Consider the following 15,863-nt stretch of genomic DNA (forward strand, 5'->3'; position numbering starts at 1 on the left):
TAAAAAAAAAAAAAAAAAAGAAAGCTATATTTTTAGACAGTTTTACATGAAAAAGGTATAGGATATTATCACAATCCAAGATTTTCCTTATTATTTGAAGTCATAGTAATAAAAGTCAGAACTGGTAAGAAACATTATAGTCATCATTGTCTCCATCCCATCATCTTATTAAAGGTAGTGATAATTATAATAGGAGTGACAATAAAATGATTGCCATTTATTAAGGATTACTCTTTTTCAAGCTCTTTACTGCTACTAGTAATAATATTATAACAATAATAATGGCCAAGTGTGTTCTAAGATTCTTTCCATTTATTAACTTCCATAATCCTCACCACGGCCCTGTGAGACGGGGGCTATTATTGTCCCCTTTATACAGAAGACAAACAGAAATCTAAGGTAACTTTCCAAAGACCCCCTTCTAGGAAGTGGGAGAGCCAGGATATTGCCATTTTAGCTTTGTTAGGAGAACCCTTCAAGGCACCGTGGCCTTTATTTTACAATTGAAAAGTCAACACCAAAGAGGTCAAGTGACTTTCTCAAGCTCATCATCTAGTGAGAGGTAGAGTTGAGAACCACATGCAAGTCTGGTGGACTCTAAAGCCTTGCTTTTGTCTTTCAATTCAGCATACCCCCTTACCTCCCATTTTAGAAATGAGACAGAGGTATGAATTCTCTAAAACCATTCCTCCTTGTGGTCGTCACATGCTTATTGAGCACCTTCTATGTCCTAGGTACCATGCTGTTTATTGGGGATAAAATGGAAAATGAGATAAAAATAGCCCTAGACTCTCTGACATGTAGGTATAGTTGGGGGCCAGATCTCATGTGTTTACTTAATGAAGCTGAATATGAGGTTCCAGGAAACCAATTAACAGTGGGATCTAATTTAGTTGGAGCAGAGTGGTAGTGGGGTGCAGCTGTTGGAGTAGATAGCAATAGAAAGGCTTTGGAGTCTGCTATCCAAATGCACTGTTATTTAGCTAATACCTGGAAGATGAGTAGGAGTTAGCATTGAAAAGGTTTCAAGCAGAGACAAATAGAAGGAAAAGAATGTGGTTGGTTTCAAGACTTGAAGGGGTCTGGTGGGGTTGAACTGCGTGAGCAGTAAGGAGAGAACGGTGGGAGATGCAGCCAAGGCAGTGAGTAGTGAGCAGTCGCAAGTGAAGGGTAAGGTTGAGAGAGGATCCAAGTGGGATAAAAGTGACGGGGCGCCACATGGTGATTTATTGGCAAAGTGAGGGCCTCTGATTTCCAGTAAAGGGAATTTGAAGCCAGGTATATCTGGAGATCTGATTTCCACAAATCAGATGCTCGAGCAGAGGCTGAATGCTACTTTGTTGGAAAAGCTCTGGGGGAAATTTAAGGACAGTCTGGATAAACTGCTGCTCAATGCTGAGATTCTACAATACTAGTTTTCTGTAATTTTAATCGTCTATGAAACTGTCTTGAGCATGATGATAAATAGAATAATGCTGCTGGGAATCCAAAAGAAAAAAAAAAAAATCTTCGAGGAAGGAATTTAAAAGCTTACAAGATGACACACACAGTTGGAAAAAAAATAGGAAAATTTTAATTTGCAAAGCAGTGTTCCAAAGAATGCCAGTGGTTGCCGTAGAGTTCCCATGTGAAGCCTTTTGAAAAGAATTAGAAGGAAAGATAAAGTGCTTCTCAGAGGACAAGTCTTGTGAACTGGAGTTTGAAGCGATAGCAGAGAACGGTGCCTCCTGGGAGGGATAAAAGCTATAAGGGCATTTTCCTGTTCAGGAAGGAACCTGCAAAGGCCCAGACGTATGGATAAGCAGTAGTGGGAGTCAGCAGACCTCCAGACACACCTGGCTTCAGATCCCAGCCCCACCCGTGATCAGCATCATCTCACTGCTTCACCTTTAAAACGGGGTGTTTTCTCAGATGCTGGCAGCCGAGACAGGCACACTGCATTGTTTATGTAGTCTGATTTCTCACTGCAACTCGCAGAGTGGCTAGCTTGTGATAAGTGATCCAGGGTGCCAGTTCCCATTTTACCGTGGGAAGATTAGCTTGGGCCACGAGGAGGATCCGCATGGGTAATGAGATGCTGGATCCTTGAAGGGACTTCATGACATTCTGGATTCTTCTTTTACACGGGCGGGACTTGGTCCCAAAGCAGGTCATTTCAGGGCTAGCCCATGTTCTCAGGTCACCTGATCGTGTGGGATGCTGCTCTTCCCACTGCCAACAGATCGGTCGGTAAGACAGAGCACGGCACCTTGAAGGCTGGTCAGGGAGGATCCAGTCTCAGACAGACTTCAGTCCCATCTGAAGTCATCGTTCTGCCTCAAACACTCTGCTCCTTGTTCCCAACCTCTCAACCTTGGGTTCTCTCTGAACAGCCAGGGCCTGTGCAGGCTCTGAATTTGCTCGTGGAGGGGAGTATAGTGAACACACCAGGATTTTCTCTTTTGACGACAGCCTCAAGCTTTAGGGAACTCCGCAGACTTCCACTCTATTAGGACAATCCATTCCATTTAAACTCTCCCATCCTTGGCTTCAGCTAAACTTTTTGTGCAATTATTTTTATCCCCAGACTGTGCCACCCCTTGGAGCCATGCTAAGTCAGTGGACTCCCCACTGCGGGAAGGCAAGCCACTTCTAATGAGTCTAAATTTATCTTTTTCAAGTCTCCCTTCCTGAATTCTAGACAGGGAGGAGGCTGGAGCTCCTTTGTCCTCCAAGTTCCAGAAAGCCTGCACGTTTTCAGCATCAAAGGCAGTTGTCATTTTTCGCTTCCTCCTACTTCCTTCCCTCCCTCCTCCAAGTAACCTCTGTCGGGCGCTAGGGAGTAGCCAGCAGGCACTGCCACCAGCTGCCTCACCATATGCCTCATTCCCTGACAGCTGCCTGGCCTGGGATATCAACACCTCTACCCACTGGAGTCTCCTGTGTGACAGTTGTCGCTCTGCTTTGTCCTCCTCCTGCCTCTGCCCAGGTCACCCCCAACCCCTAGCAACTGCTGACATGCATGTTCATTTCCTCTGTTGAATCTCTGAAAGAGCAACCTGGATTTCTACTTTATAAAAAGCTTTAAAAGTTAAAGTTTGCGACCTGGACAGGCTCTTAGAGATTAACTAGTTCAGACCTCACCCCATGTAGTATAGATGGAGAAACTGAGGCTCAGGAAAGGATACAACTTGCTCAATGCTCACAGTGATTTGGAACTCCTCTCAGACTGAAAGTTAGGGTTTCTGACTCTCAAACCAGTGCTCCCCTGGTTTCTGGTTCTGCAATAAGGGATGCATGCATCTTCTTCACATCCCATATTAGCATGTGGTGAGGAGAATGGCATGTTCCATCCCTGTTCTTAACACAGAAGGAGGACCCAAATACCATGGGTTGCGGCGGGGGGATGCCAAATTTCTAACTCAGGAGGGATCTTGGACAAAGGCCATCACATGGGAGGCCACCTCTTTAGGTCACTGCAGGCAGGCTGCAGCGTTGTCTCTGGGGGATGAGCATGTGGAGGTGTTTAGGAGCCTCGACCCTTGCAAGGGTTTTGCGCCATGTGCAAAGGTTAAACATGGTTCACACTAAGACTCACATGGAAAGGTAGAAACAGAGCGAGAGTGACAAGGAGAAGCAGAGAGACAAAGCAGGGCCATGGGGAGAGACAAAGGTGCCTCCAGGAAAGAAGAATCTGAGTCGCAGAAGGAGGGAACAGCAAGCACAGAAAGAATAAGAGAGACGTAGAGCAGTGAACAGGACTAAAGAGATAAGGAGATAGATGGCGAAGGGCGGAGGAGCAGGGAAGGTGTGAAAAATGGGAGAATTGAAGTAATAGAGAAAGAATGACATGGAGTTCACACAAAAGTAAAATATACTTTATCCCCAGGGGGGAATGAGGTTTGTTTTAAAAGAATAGGCGCTGCTGGGAGTGATCCCCGGATTAGGAATCAGATTCAAATGGACACGAATGGACATAAGAGCCTTTGGCACAATGTGAAGTTCTATGGCAATGTGCAGAGCTAATGATTTCACATCCAAATTGCCCCCAGACCCTTTGCTGTTTCTAATCCCTTTTGGTGCACGGTTTTGGTCTTAATGACCTGTGCAGGGTCACTATCAGAATCCCCTTCCCATAGCTCTTGGTCAGTGTGGGAACTGGCAGATTGTCGGAGTGAGATAAACTCGCCAGAGGTTGGTGGTGTTCAATATTTGTCCATTTGTTTCACTCCCTACCATCCTCATCCATCCTGCATTATTCTTATAAGGAAGAAAGGCCAACTTTAGTTATAGATTGCAGGGATTTAGGCAAACGTCAGTCAAGAACTATTATTGAGCCTGGAATCTCAGAAAAAGCAGTAAGGAGAAGTTGCCTGGGAATAGGGGCTGAGCAAGTTACAATGGTAGATGTTGCAAAAAGCCTCATCAAAAATAAGACGGTTCTGCCAGCCGCAGACATTTGCTTATTGGCCTTCAAAAATGACCTACAAAGAGCTTGAGGAGCTCGTGAGAGATTTACTAGAAAGGCACTTTTCAATCTGGTCTGCTTATCAGATGCGCATATTGTGTAGCATAAGAGGATAGTTTGGGGTAAGATGTGGATTTTGGGATTCAGCACCCACAACCCACGCCTGGTGAGACAGAAGGGCTCTCTTTCAGGTTTTGAGAAAAGCTGGTTTTCGTTAGTGGCACCCACTTGTTCCCCAGCTGAGAATACTGAGTCAGTTCTTATGAAGTAGCCTCCAAAGCTGTTCTGGCGGGGGGGTTTTCTAGTGCCTTTCTGGGTGAATGTCAGGTGTGCATGCTGCTTCCGGATTCTCCCCTTCCCTCCCTACCCCGCCCTTTCCTCTTTCTCCTCTTTAACTTTGTGTGCATTTTTTATGTGTCTGGTCCCATACCATATGCTTTATGTGTTTACTCATTTGACCTTTCTACATGTATTGCAAAGGGGCCATTAACAACTTGGCTTTACAAAAAAAGGAAATGAATGTGTCCATCAGAATGCATCGGTGCCTCGGGAACAAACAACTTCAAAACCTCAGTGGCTTGACACAAAAGTGTTTATGTGTCGATCATACCACAGCACTCTCACAGAACAGCAGGGGCCACAGTCATTCTAGTATTTGGGAATCTGCGCTAACAGAATCATCTTTTTGTGCTGCCATGAAAGCTGTTATAGTGGAAAACATACTTGGCTATCACCATTTGCTCCCAACAGTGACATTCTGCTTACATTTCACCGGTCCAATCAAGGCCCCTGGCCACCTCAAAGGGTGGGACAGAGACATGCAGTCCACACACTGAGAAGCAGAGACACAGAACTGTGTGTGTGGAACATCAATCCCATCTACGGCACTGAAGCACAGAGAAATCAGGCTAACTAGCCTAGCAGGCAAACAGCCAAAGAAGTTGTAGCATTGGGGTCTAACACCAAAGCCCATTTAGCAGTCAGCATTCTCCCACTGTATCTTGCTACCTTGGAAAGCTGTAATATGACCTTCTATTGTCTTACGAATTTCCTCCATTCCATTACTGAAGAACCATAGATTTTATAGCTGGAAGAGCATTGGAGAACAGTTTGTACAAACTCTCCCATTTTGTACATGGACTCCCTGAGGCTCCGTGTTTAAGTAAATTGCCTAAAATCATACAACTAATAAATGAATAAGCCAAGCCTCCCCACCCCCCTGCCCAGTCTGTTGGTCTGCACTAAATCCACTCTGAAGGCTGGGAGACATAGGACCAACCCTGACGCCATACAGGAGCACCGATGCAATGATCCCGTAGAGAATTCTTGGCAGAACCAGGCCAGGAAGCTGTGTTTCTGTACTCTCAGGCCTCGGTGCTTTGTAGCAGACCATGATCTCATTGTAACGAGAGAAAGCAACAGAGGCTGGTAGTGGAAGATTATTAATTAAAAAGAGGCATCGTCTTTCAAGGTCATTCCCAACCTCTCTGTGGAGTAATATTCCATAATATTCCAGCTCTTTGCAAAATCCTCAGCCTGCCACTTGGTAGCAGCAGTTTGCTACCTTCTCTGGGGATCGTTGGTGAGACCTTGGAAGTGGACTGAGAAGAGCAGCTGGAGGCTGGATCAGAGGCACCAAGGGGTGATTTTCCCTGGTGTTCTGACGCCCCGGCTGGCTGCAGAAAAATCTCTTCTCTTTTCTGACTCCATTTTTCCAAGGTTTCCTGACATCTTCTGTAGGAATCAAGGTCAAGGCCAGGTGTACCATAGGACCTGGAATCAGAAAGCTGATTTCTTTTTTTTTTTTTTTTTTGTCTTTTTTGAAACCACTTTATTGAGGTAAGATTTACATATTAAAAATCTGTATGTGTATGTATATGTATATGTATATGAATCGATTAGTTTGGGGTAATATGTGCCAGTGAAACCATGACCACTGTCAAGGCCATAGGTACATACATTACCTCACAAAGTTTTCCCCCACCCCCTTTATTTCTTACCTTTTGTGGTAAGAACACGTAACGTGATATCTACCCTCTTAGCAAATTTTAAGTGTACAGTACAGTACTGGTAGCTGTAGGCACTAGGCTGTATATTAGATCTCCAGAACTTATTTATCTAGAAAACTAAAACTCTGTGCCTTTAACCATCACCTTCCCATTTCCCCCACACCCAGTCCCTGGCAACCCCCATTCTACTCTACACGTCGATGCGTTTCTGATACTGTTCTGCCATTTCCTGCTGTATCACCCTTTGCCATTCTTTTCTCTGATTTATGTTGTCTCTTCTATAAATCGAGAAGGTTGGTGCAAATCTCAGACAAAGGCAGAGGGCTTTTGACCTAAATTACATCTCTACTCAACCCCCATGGCCAGGGGCTTAATGGAGCCTTTCCTACTCACATGATCCTAAGAATCACGTGGGACGACAAGACCTACCATTTTTTCCCAGGTAAAGGGCCAGGAAAAGTGAATTTTAACCAGTATTTCCATGTGGTTCACATAATCCGACAATTTGGGGATACAGTGACCTGGTGTCTAAGAGGCCATGCTCTGGACTCAGAGTCCCATCTTACCATTTGGCAACCATGTGACTGAAGGCACATTATTTAATTAAGCGTCAATTTCCCCCATCCCTAAATTAAGAATAAGAGAAATAATATTTGCTCCTAATGTGATAGTTAAATGAAATTGGAACCTGTTTTATATCTGTTCTCAGCATATGAAGGACCCAGATGCCACAAGAGGCTGCCAGATCCATAACTAAGGAGGAACCTTAGGCAAAGGTCACCTCTGTGTGCATGATTCTGCAGGAACCTCATCCTATTCCTGGCTGGGACCCAACACAGGGTGCTCGATGCTGCCATGAAAAGCTAATGGGTCCAAATCCCATGTCTGCCATTTCTTAGCTATGTGGCTATGGAAAAATCTCTTAACTTCTATGGACCCCAAGATCTTCAACTATAGAGTTTTGCCTCAAAATATCCTCAAAGGGCTACAGTAAGGATTTAAGAGATTAATAAGCGAAGGCCCTAGCACACAGTAGGCTCTCAGTAAACATTGTTTTCTCTGGCTTCAGTTGCATTCCTTTCCCCCAATACCAGAAGCCATACAGCAGGTGAAGATTTTTTGGGGGTTACATTTGCCCAAAACCCATCTCTGGACTGGAACCTGAATCATCCGCTCAACTTCTTCCAAGCAGCACACATTTTGGTGAACCCAGTGCTTTTGTGAAATGCCCAGGATAGTGATAGAAGCTCAGCCCTTCATCTTCTGGGGGTCTGAGGGAGATGGGAAGCTCAGGCAGCGATGTGGAATCCCAGCCTTGAGAAAAACATAATCTCTCTGACATGTTCTATCACCCGTGTCTTATAGGGTTTCTGTCTGAATGGTCTACAGTGACATGCACGTCATTAGGAACGTGGGCTTTAGACGCTCATATTTACTGTGTGGAATTTGGTAATGGGCCTGGGCCCAGATCCAGAAGCTCCGGTGGTGTGCTAATCTCCCACCTCTGGGGTGATATTAAGAATATTTAACGATTAGCAGGTTGACTCTCATACTTTTTACATGAGGAAACTGAAGCCTGGAGAGGTGAAGGGTGGCATCCAGGGTCACACTGCCTGTCAGTGATGGAGCCAGGACTCAAGGTCTGCCCTCTTAAGCACTCCACAGACTCTGGATGATATGTGTGAACATGCACGTGTATGGTCTCCAACCATATGATCCTCTAAGAGAAGGAAGGCGAATAATAGCTCATCATCATTGTTATACCTGAAAACACTGTGTAAAGGTAGGCATTTTCTTATAGCCAGAACTCAATACACATGAATTATACCAGGGCTTCTCAAACCCTAATGTGCATACCAGTCACCATAGGATCCTGCTAAGATATAGACAGGTTCTGCTTCAGTAGGTTGCAGGTAATAAGACCTAAGACCCTGCATTTCAAATGAGCTGCTGGGTCTGAGGACCAGCTTTGAATAGCAAAGTGTTACCCTGAACAGGAATGGGAACCATGTTGCCTAGGTTATGCGTGAGAATGGAGAAGGATTGTCATTCCTCCATTTGCCTGTTTGAAAGCAGGAACCAAGTCTCAAGGCCAGTGACACTAGATCTCCATGAAATCCCAAAGAAGTCTCCCTCCTGTGATCCTCTCCAGAGTGACCAAGTGCAGAGAGTGTTTCAGTTTTGCAACAGCCAGAGCAGACGGTCCCGTCCTGCAATCCAGCAGGCCCCTAGTGCATAAGGTAGCACAGGTTAATCTATGTCCGTCCGCCCTGTGCGGATGAGCACAGGGATGCTCAGAGATACATCCGTGCCAACGGGAGGCACTTACGCAAGGCAGGCTTCTGACTCCAGAGTCCTGCAGCAAAGGTTCAGTGCCCCCATCAGAGCCTCCTCTGCGTGCCCACACTGCAAGTTCAGCTATCATCGGATACAGCAGAGAGCTACAAAGCAGCAGCGAGCTGGGCTGTATCTGGTTCAGGCCAGAGGTTGAAGACAAATTCCTGGAAAATGATCGAGATGTCCATTTGGGAGGGGACACTGGCGTGGGTGAAGCTTTATTATTCCTAAGCACTGAAACAAAAATCTCATACCACAATACTCATTAGCTTAATTGAGGACAGAAAGTGAGTAGTAAAATTAAGATCTAGTGAAAGATGCCTTTTATTTATTTTTTTATGGGGAACAGGGATCGCAATCCAGTTTTAAACAAGGCCTCTCCAATCTTCCCGCATTTATGCTATGAGAAGAAAGAAAAATAGTTGCTTTAATTTTTTTTTTTTAGGTTTCATTCTCAATGTCCACATCCCTAAATACATCAAACATGGTCATTTTATGAGGAAAACAAATTGTTCATAGCATATTCTGAATGTTCTCCAACTAACCTAAAAATGTGTCTCTAGTCTGCAAAAGGTGCTAAAACGTCAAAAGCAACAAGGTCAATTTCACTTCTCTTCACAGCACCCCTTTGCCCCGTTTTTTGGTTTTGGTTTTAATTTTCTGGCTTCAAAATCCCTGACTATGTTCTTTTTCTAGGAGAGGGAAGTCTGTCTGAAGCATTGAGATATCTGAAGCAAAGACCATTTTTAAAGAAGCGTAATTTCATTACACTCAAATGCAGGCAGTAACTCAGGCTGGTCTAAGGACTTAGAAGGAAAAGTCCATAGGGAACCTACAGAACAGATAAGGATAGATTGTAATTAGCACAATAATTGTAATTAGCAGAGCAGTTGTAATTAGCACAGTGATTGTTTGTTCATAATGGGTGCTTCCAATGTGACTCCAGGCAGTTTGTTCTCTTAAGTATCTGCTGCCATTTCCCCCATGATCTTGTTTACTCTGTTAATGTGCTTAGCAATCTCTTTTATAAATAAACACTCCAAAGGTATGAGCCAGCCCAGACCCTGGCCAAGCATTATACATCCTTAATTAATGCAGTCCACAGCACAGAAATTTTACTATATTTACATTATGCTAAGGCAACATAGGTGTCTTACTCTAGGAAGAAATCACACCTCAGAAGTCATTTGTTATTGTATTAACACGTTGACTGCCACACAAAAAAACCAGAAACTTTTCCTTGGGGCCACAGTGTTTTATTACAAAAATAGAATAAAAACTTCGAGTATAATTTAAAGGTAAACATAAATAGAAAAACGAAATTTGTTGACTTCTATTCATTTAATCCACGTTTTTAGAATTAAATTGTCAATATTAATTGTAACGATAAGAACATCAAAAAGTAAGATTTTTATATATGCTTCACTTAACCCCATGGGCAAATCTAGAGTGAGTTAAATACAACTCTCACTGCAGTTAATGTGTTAATTATGTTGTCAAAGGAGTGCATTTGAGGTCAGAGGTTCGAGTCCTGGCCTGGCTACATGTTCTCATTTGTTAGTTAACAAGTTTTTATTGAATACCTGTTATGTACCAGGCCATATAAAGCTCTGGAAATGAAAAGATGAGGAAGGCAGTCAAGGTCCCTAAGCATATGCAGATAGACCACTGAACAAGTGCATTTTGCACTGAGCTGTGGGTCATGATGGCAGGAAGGAAAGGGGGCTAAGGGAACACAGTGGAGGCACCTAGCCCTGCCTTGGGTGGGTGAGCAGCTGGGAAGACTCCCTGGAAGAGGTGTTGGCTGAGACCTGTAGGATAGAGCAACAATTAGCTATGTGAGGGAGTGTCCCAGGCAGGTGAGAGCACAGAGGGTCTGCAGACATGAACATCAAGGTGGGTGGTAAGGAGGGTGGGGCTTAGGACGGTCATGGTAAGTAAGGCAGGGCAGAGGATGGGCATTCAACCTGGAAGGGTTAAGTAAGCACCAAAGTAAGGGGACCCTTACTAGCTATAAGAACTTGCACTGTCTAATAACCTTTCTGAGCCTCAGTTTGCTCTCTGTTAAATCAGGGAACATGATAGTGCCTACCTCACAGGAGAATTATGGGGAGGAGGAGGACGTGATGAGAAAAGTCAGGTTAAAATGCCTTGTAAAGACGTGGGAATATTAACGACGTTTGCCTAATACGAATCCAAGAATCTGTGAAATACCACTTACACTCCAAAATTTTGTGTTGTAGTATGCGTCTTGTCACACTTGAAATCATGAGATGCAAATTCATCAGCATTACTTTCTTTGTATTCCTTCCAGAGAAATGAAAAATTAAGTCTATTCTAAGCTCACATTAGTAAGCCTACGCATGTGTATCAAGGAAATTATTTTTTAGGAAAATATTTTCATTTCAGGGAGATGCCCCGAATAGAAATGTATTTAGTAACAATTCTAATGAAAGCTATGATGACAGTTTATTGGACGTGAATTAATACAGAAAGCTGCAAGGGCAGTGGCTGGGGTTTTATGTAACATTACCACTGAATAATTACTATTAATGGTAATCTAGTGGAACACCTCAAAGGTGGCTTTTAAGAATCCAAAATGAGCTTTTATTTTTATGTTGTGTAAGATCCTCAGAGGAGCCCATTAAGTGGGCAGTTAATTAACAGGCACAAGCCCGGAGTCAAAGCTGCAGGCAGTTGGGTAGCCCAGGGCTGGTTAATTCAGTGTATACCTGATGACTTTGAAAAAACCTTAACCCCTGAGTCAAGTTCTCCATTCTCCTGTGAGTTCCCTGTGACCTTGAAGCTGCTTCAGTTTCTTTCGGATGCTTTCTAGGGTAGGGGGAGAGAAAGACATTAGAAGGATTGGTCTTACACATCATGCTATAGTTCAGAGAACTAAACTGACTCCAAAGGATACTCCTCTAAGTTTCTATTAATTCCTTAACTATTTCTTAAGAGTTAGTGAGGATCTAGCCACTGGGAACAAGCAAGTCTAGAGGACATGCAGGCATCCCTTATTTGCAAAGGAGGTGGAAACATGGCATGAGAATTAAACTAAATTGCATTCAGCCTGATGATCCAACCAATAAGACTACATCGAGTGCTTGTTAGGTACCAGTTTCTGGAGACTCAAGCTGAACGAGACTCATAGTCTAACGTTGGTATAAAGGGAAAAAGAATATACTTCTTTCTTTCTGATATTATCTAAATCTGTGCTTCTCAACTTTTTTTTTTTCATTATCATTCCCCCCCCATGGAAAAGAATTAATTAAGGTTGAATTCTCCCTAACGAGAGAAATTAATACTAAGGGGTACAGTTTTGTGGAGTAGGGTTAAAGCATTGGACGGCCACAAGCCATTGTCATATCTAAGATGTTTCTGCTGAGTAAGGAACAATTTCTGCCACCACCGAGAATGCATAATGTTAGTGGATTTGTAAGTGTCCTATTATAAATGAGGAAGGAAACTGGGACTCAGATCTGATGACTTGCTTGTTGTCACACAGCTGGTGTCAGAGCCTTGCTTACCTGGGTCTGTCTGACACTTGGATGGTCTTTTCCACACCCCACTTGGGTAGGATTTTTAAAAATATATTTTATTTTATTTTGAATCAAAAATACTAATTGCATATATTTAGGGGATACAATGTGATATTTTGTCATATGTATATATTGTGGGAGGATTAAATCAAGCTGAATAACATATTCATCACCTCCGATGCTTACCATTTCTTGTGGTGAGAACATTTAAAAACTCCTTTTTTAGCAATTTGGAAGTATACAAAAAATATATATTAGTATCAGAACTGTGGTCACCATGCTGAGCAATAGGACACTACAACTTACTCCTCTTGTCTGACTAAAACTTGGTACCCTTTGACCAACATCTCTGTTTTCCCCACTGCTCGCCCCCTCCAGCCCCTGTCTCTGATAACCACCATTCTGCTCTCTGAGTCTGACTCTGTAGATTCCACATACAAGTGAGATCATGCAGTATTTGTCTTTCTGTGCCTGCCTTATTTCACTTAGCATAACGTACTCCAGATTCAGATAGGATTATTTTGTAAATAATCTTTTAATTTTAGACAGTTTTAGATTTATAGGTAAATTACAAAGATAGCACACATAGTTCCTATGTACCCTGCACCCAGTTTCTCCTAGTGTCCCCTTATGTTACTATGGTACATTTGTTATAATTAATGAACCAATACTGACACATAATTAAATATCAGTAGCTAAAGTCCATACTTGACTCAGATTTCCTTAATGTTTAACTAATGTCCTTTTTCTGATCCAGGATCCCATCTAGCACACAAGTATCAAAGCAAAAATTGCAGTGGGCAATGTTAAACAGGCAAGGAAGACTTTGTTCAAGGCTATTGCAATAGGAGAGGGAGGTCCGAAATCAATTCATTGACACAAAGGGCAGGAGGGTTTTTAATCGCTGGGGTCAGTGAGAGGAAAAGTACTGGTGGACATTAGATGAGACAGAACAATGGATGTGTACAGCACATTGAGTTATTCCTGACTTTGCAAGTGTATTTCTCTGTGATGAGGCCGCTGTGTTTGCTCATCGGTGCCTGGGGAAGTTAGGATCCCATGCCCCCGAAAAAAATGGGAAGGAAGGGGGCCAACCCCCCTGAAAGTTCCCCCCCAAAAAAAAAAGCAACGAAAAAAAAAAGCCCGGGGCGGAAAACTGACAGGAAGGTTTTAAAAAGATTTACATCTTAAAGGGACAAAGAAAGGATTTATAATTATAACTTTCTAAAATAAGTGCTTTAAGAAAAAGAAGGTCAGGGACCTAGAGTCTGGAAGAAGTGTCCGGAGTGTAGTCATGCTAGCATGCTAGGGGGAACGTTACGACCATCTTGGTCACCACCTTACATCGCGCTATCTGTCTCTTTAGCCTCCTGTGGGCTGTGGCAGTTTGGTAGTTGTATTTTTAAATTGATTTTTTAACAGCCATTAAATTCACAAAGTTCAAAATAAAACAGTATTAAAAACACCCAGTGAGGAGCATCACTCCTTTCTGTTTCTAACTATTCCTTTCCCCCCACCCCCGATTTTTACTAGTTTCTTGGATATCTTTCCAGTATTTCTTTATGTAAATACAAGAAAATAAGATTAAACATCCCCTCCTTTTTTCACAGAAGGTGAAATATACTGCTTTCACTCCCCTCTCCCGCCACTTAGTGATATCTCTTAAAGATCTTTCCACAGATTATGAGCTTTTTAACAGTCATACAGAGATTATTTAAATGCAGGGGCACAGGATCCCACTGGTGAGCACCACGGCACCATGGGAAAAGTAGGAGCTCTGGGGATGTGGAGAGACCAGGGCTTCAGAGGCAAGAGACTCCACCTCTTGGGCTGTTTGGCCTTTCAGGGGTAATTTCACCTTTCTCAGCTTCCGTATCCACATATGAACAATAAGGGTAGTTGCATATCATTGCCAGACAACTGAGATAAGAAATGTTAGCAACCTTATCCTGCTAAAAGGAATGCTAGTGGTAGTAGTAACAGGAGTAACAAGAATTACAATGACACGCACACTTACCCTGCACCAGGCACTGTTGCATCTTCATTCAATCCAAAATATTTTCTGAGCACCTATTATATGCCACTCACTCTTCTGGGAAACCAGGAATACAATAGCGAACAAAACATAAAAAACCCTGTCATTAAGAGATATTCTAGGGTGGGGAACAGACAGTTAAAAAATAAGTATATACTCTGTCAGGTGTAAATATTATGGAGGAAAGCAAATTAAGTACTAGAGGGTCCTAGGCAGGGGATTCTATTTTATACAGGGTGGACATAGAAAACTTCTTTGATAACATGACATTTGGGCAAAGATCTTAACAAGCGAGGCAACGAACTGTGCACGTGTTGGAGGAACAGCTTCCAGGTAGAGGACACAGCAAGTGCAAAGCCCTTGGCATGTTCCATGAACAAAAAAGAACCCAGGTGGATGGAACATAAGGGAAGAGAGGGCAAGCAGTAGGAAAAAGTTTATAAATAAAGAGGTAATGGGTGTTGAGTGGAGGAGTATGGGCGACTTGAATAGGGTCCTGTGAGCCAATAAGTATAATACTTTGGATTTTACGTTGAGGGAGAAGCGAAAGAAGCCAGTGCATTGTTTGAGCAGAAGAGGGCTGTGATCTGACTTGTGTCTTAAAAGGACCATTCCGACTGCAGTGTGAAGAATTGGCTTTAGAGGGCAGAATGGAAGCAGGAGACCACAGTCCTGGAGAAAGACAACGGTAATTTGGAGCATGTTCATAGAGCCAACATGTGAAGTAATGGGCAGATCCTGGGTGTGTCCTGAAGGTGGGGCAACCAAATTTACTAATGAGGGAGAGAAAGGAAGGGCAAGGTTGGCTCCCCAATTTTGGCCCGAACAATTGGACAGATGGATGGGCCATTGTCAGAGACAGCAAAGACCATGGGAGGGGAATAGAAATAGAAATTTGTTTTTGACTGTGTTAAAAAATGAACTTAATTGTGAAAAATTTGTAAAAGTAGACAATAGTATAATGAAACCCCCGGCTTCAGTACCCACCATCTGGTTATGTCTAATATATATTCTCATGGTGATGTCAGGAAGCCAGTAGGATATACCACTCCAGAAGAGAAACATGACTTGAAATGTACATTGCAGATTATTTAGCATATAGATGATATTTAAAAAGTGCGAGGAAACAAACTCACTAGGGAGTAGTTAGAGGAGAGGACAGCCTGCGCCCAGAGTCCCATGACTCAAGGTAAGAGAGACAAAGAGCCACCAGCACAGGGGAGTAGCTTAGCCTGTTCAAATACATTCAGTTCTTACAACCTCCAGTGTAATCTCAAGGTGCTATCAACCCTCCTCCGTGCCGCATTTTTAGCAGAGGATGACACTGAAGTGCTAAGAAGTTCAATCATCTTCTCATTGTCATTCAGCTTGTAAATGGTGGAGCCAGGATTGGAATCCAGGCAGTCTGGCTCCAAACTTATACTCAAATATCCATTCCTCCCACCCCTTGCACCACTTGCTGGTCATACATTCTGCTCCATTGTATCACTCTG

At 43.1% G+C, this 15,863-nt stretch overlaps 1 protein-coding gene across 3 annotated transcripts in view; it reads left to right on the forward strand.

The window, feature by feature from the left end:
• ASTN2 (astrotactin 2) overlaps positions 1–15,863 on the forward strand; it is an 893,996-nt gene that overhangs the window by 579,568 nt on the left and 298,565 nt on the right. The window lies entirely within an intron of this gene.

The sequence above is a fragment of the Propithecus coquereli genome, unplaced genomic scaffold, assembly GCF_000956105.1.
Source record: "Propithecus coquereli isolate 6110/MARCELLA unplaced genomic scaffold, Pcoq_1.0 Scaffold89, whole genome shotgun sequence".
NCBI lineage: Eukaryota > Metazoa > Chordata > Mammalia > Primates > Indriidae > Propithecus > Propithecus coquereli.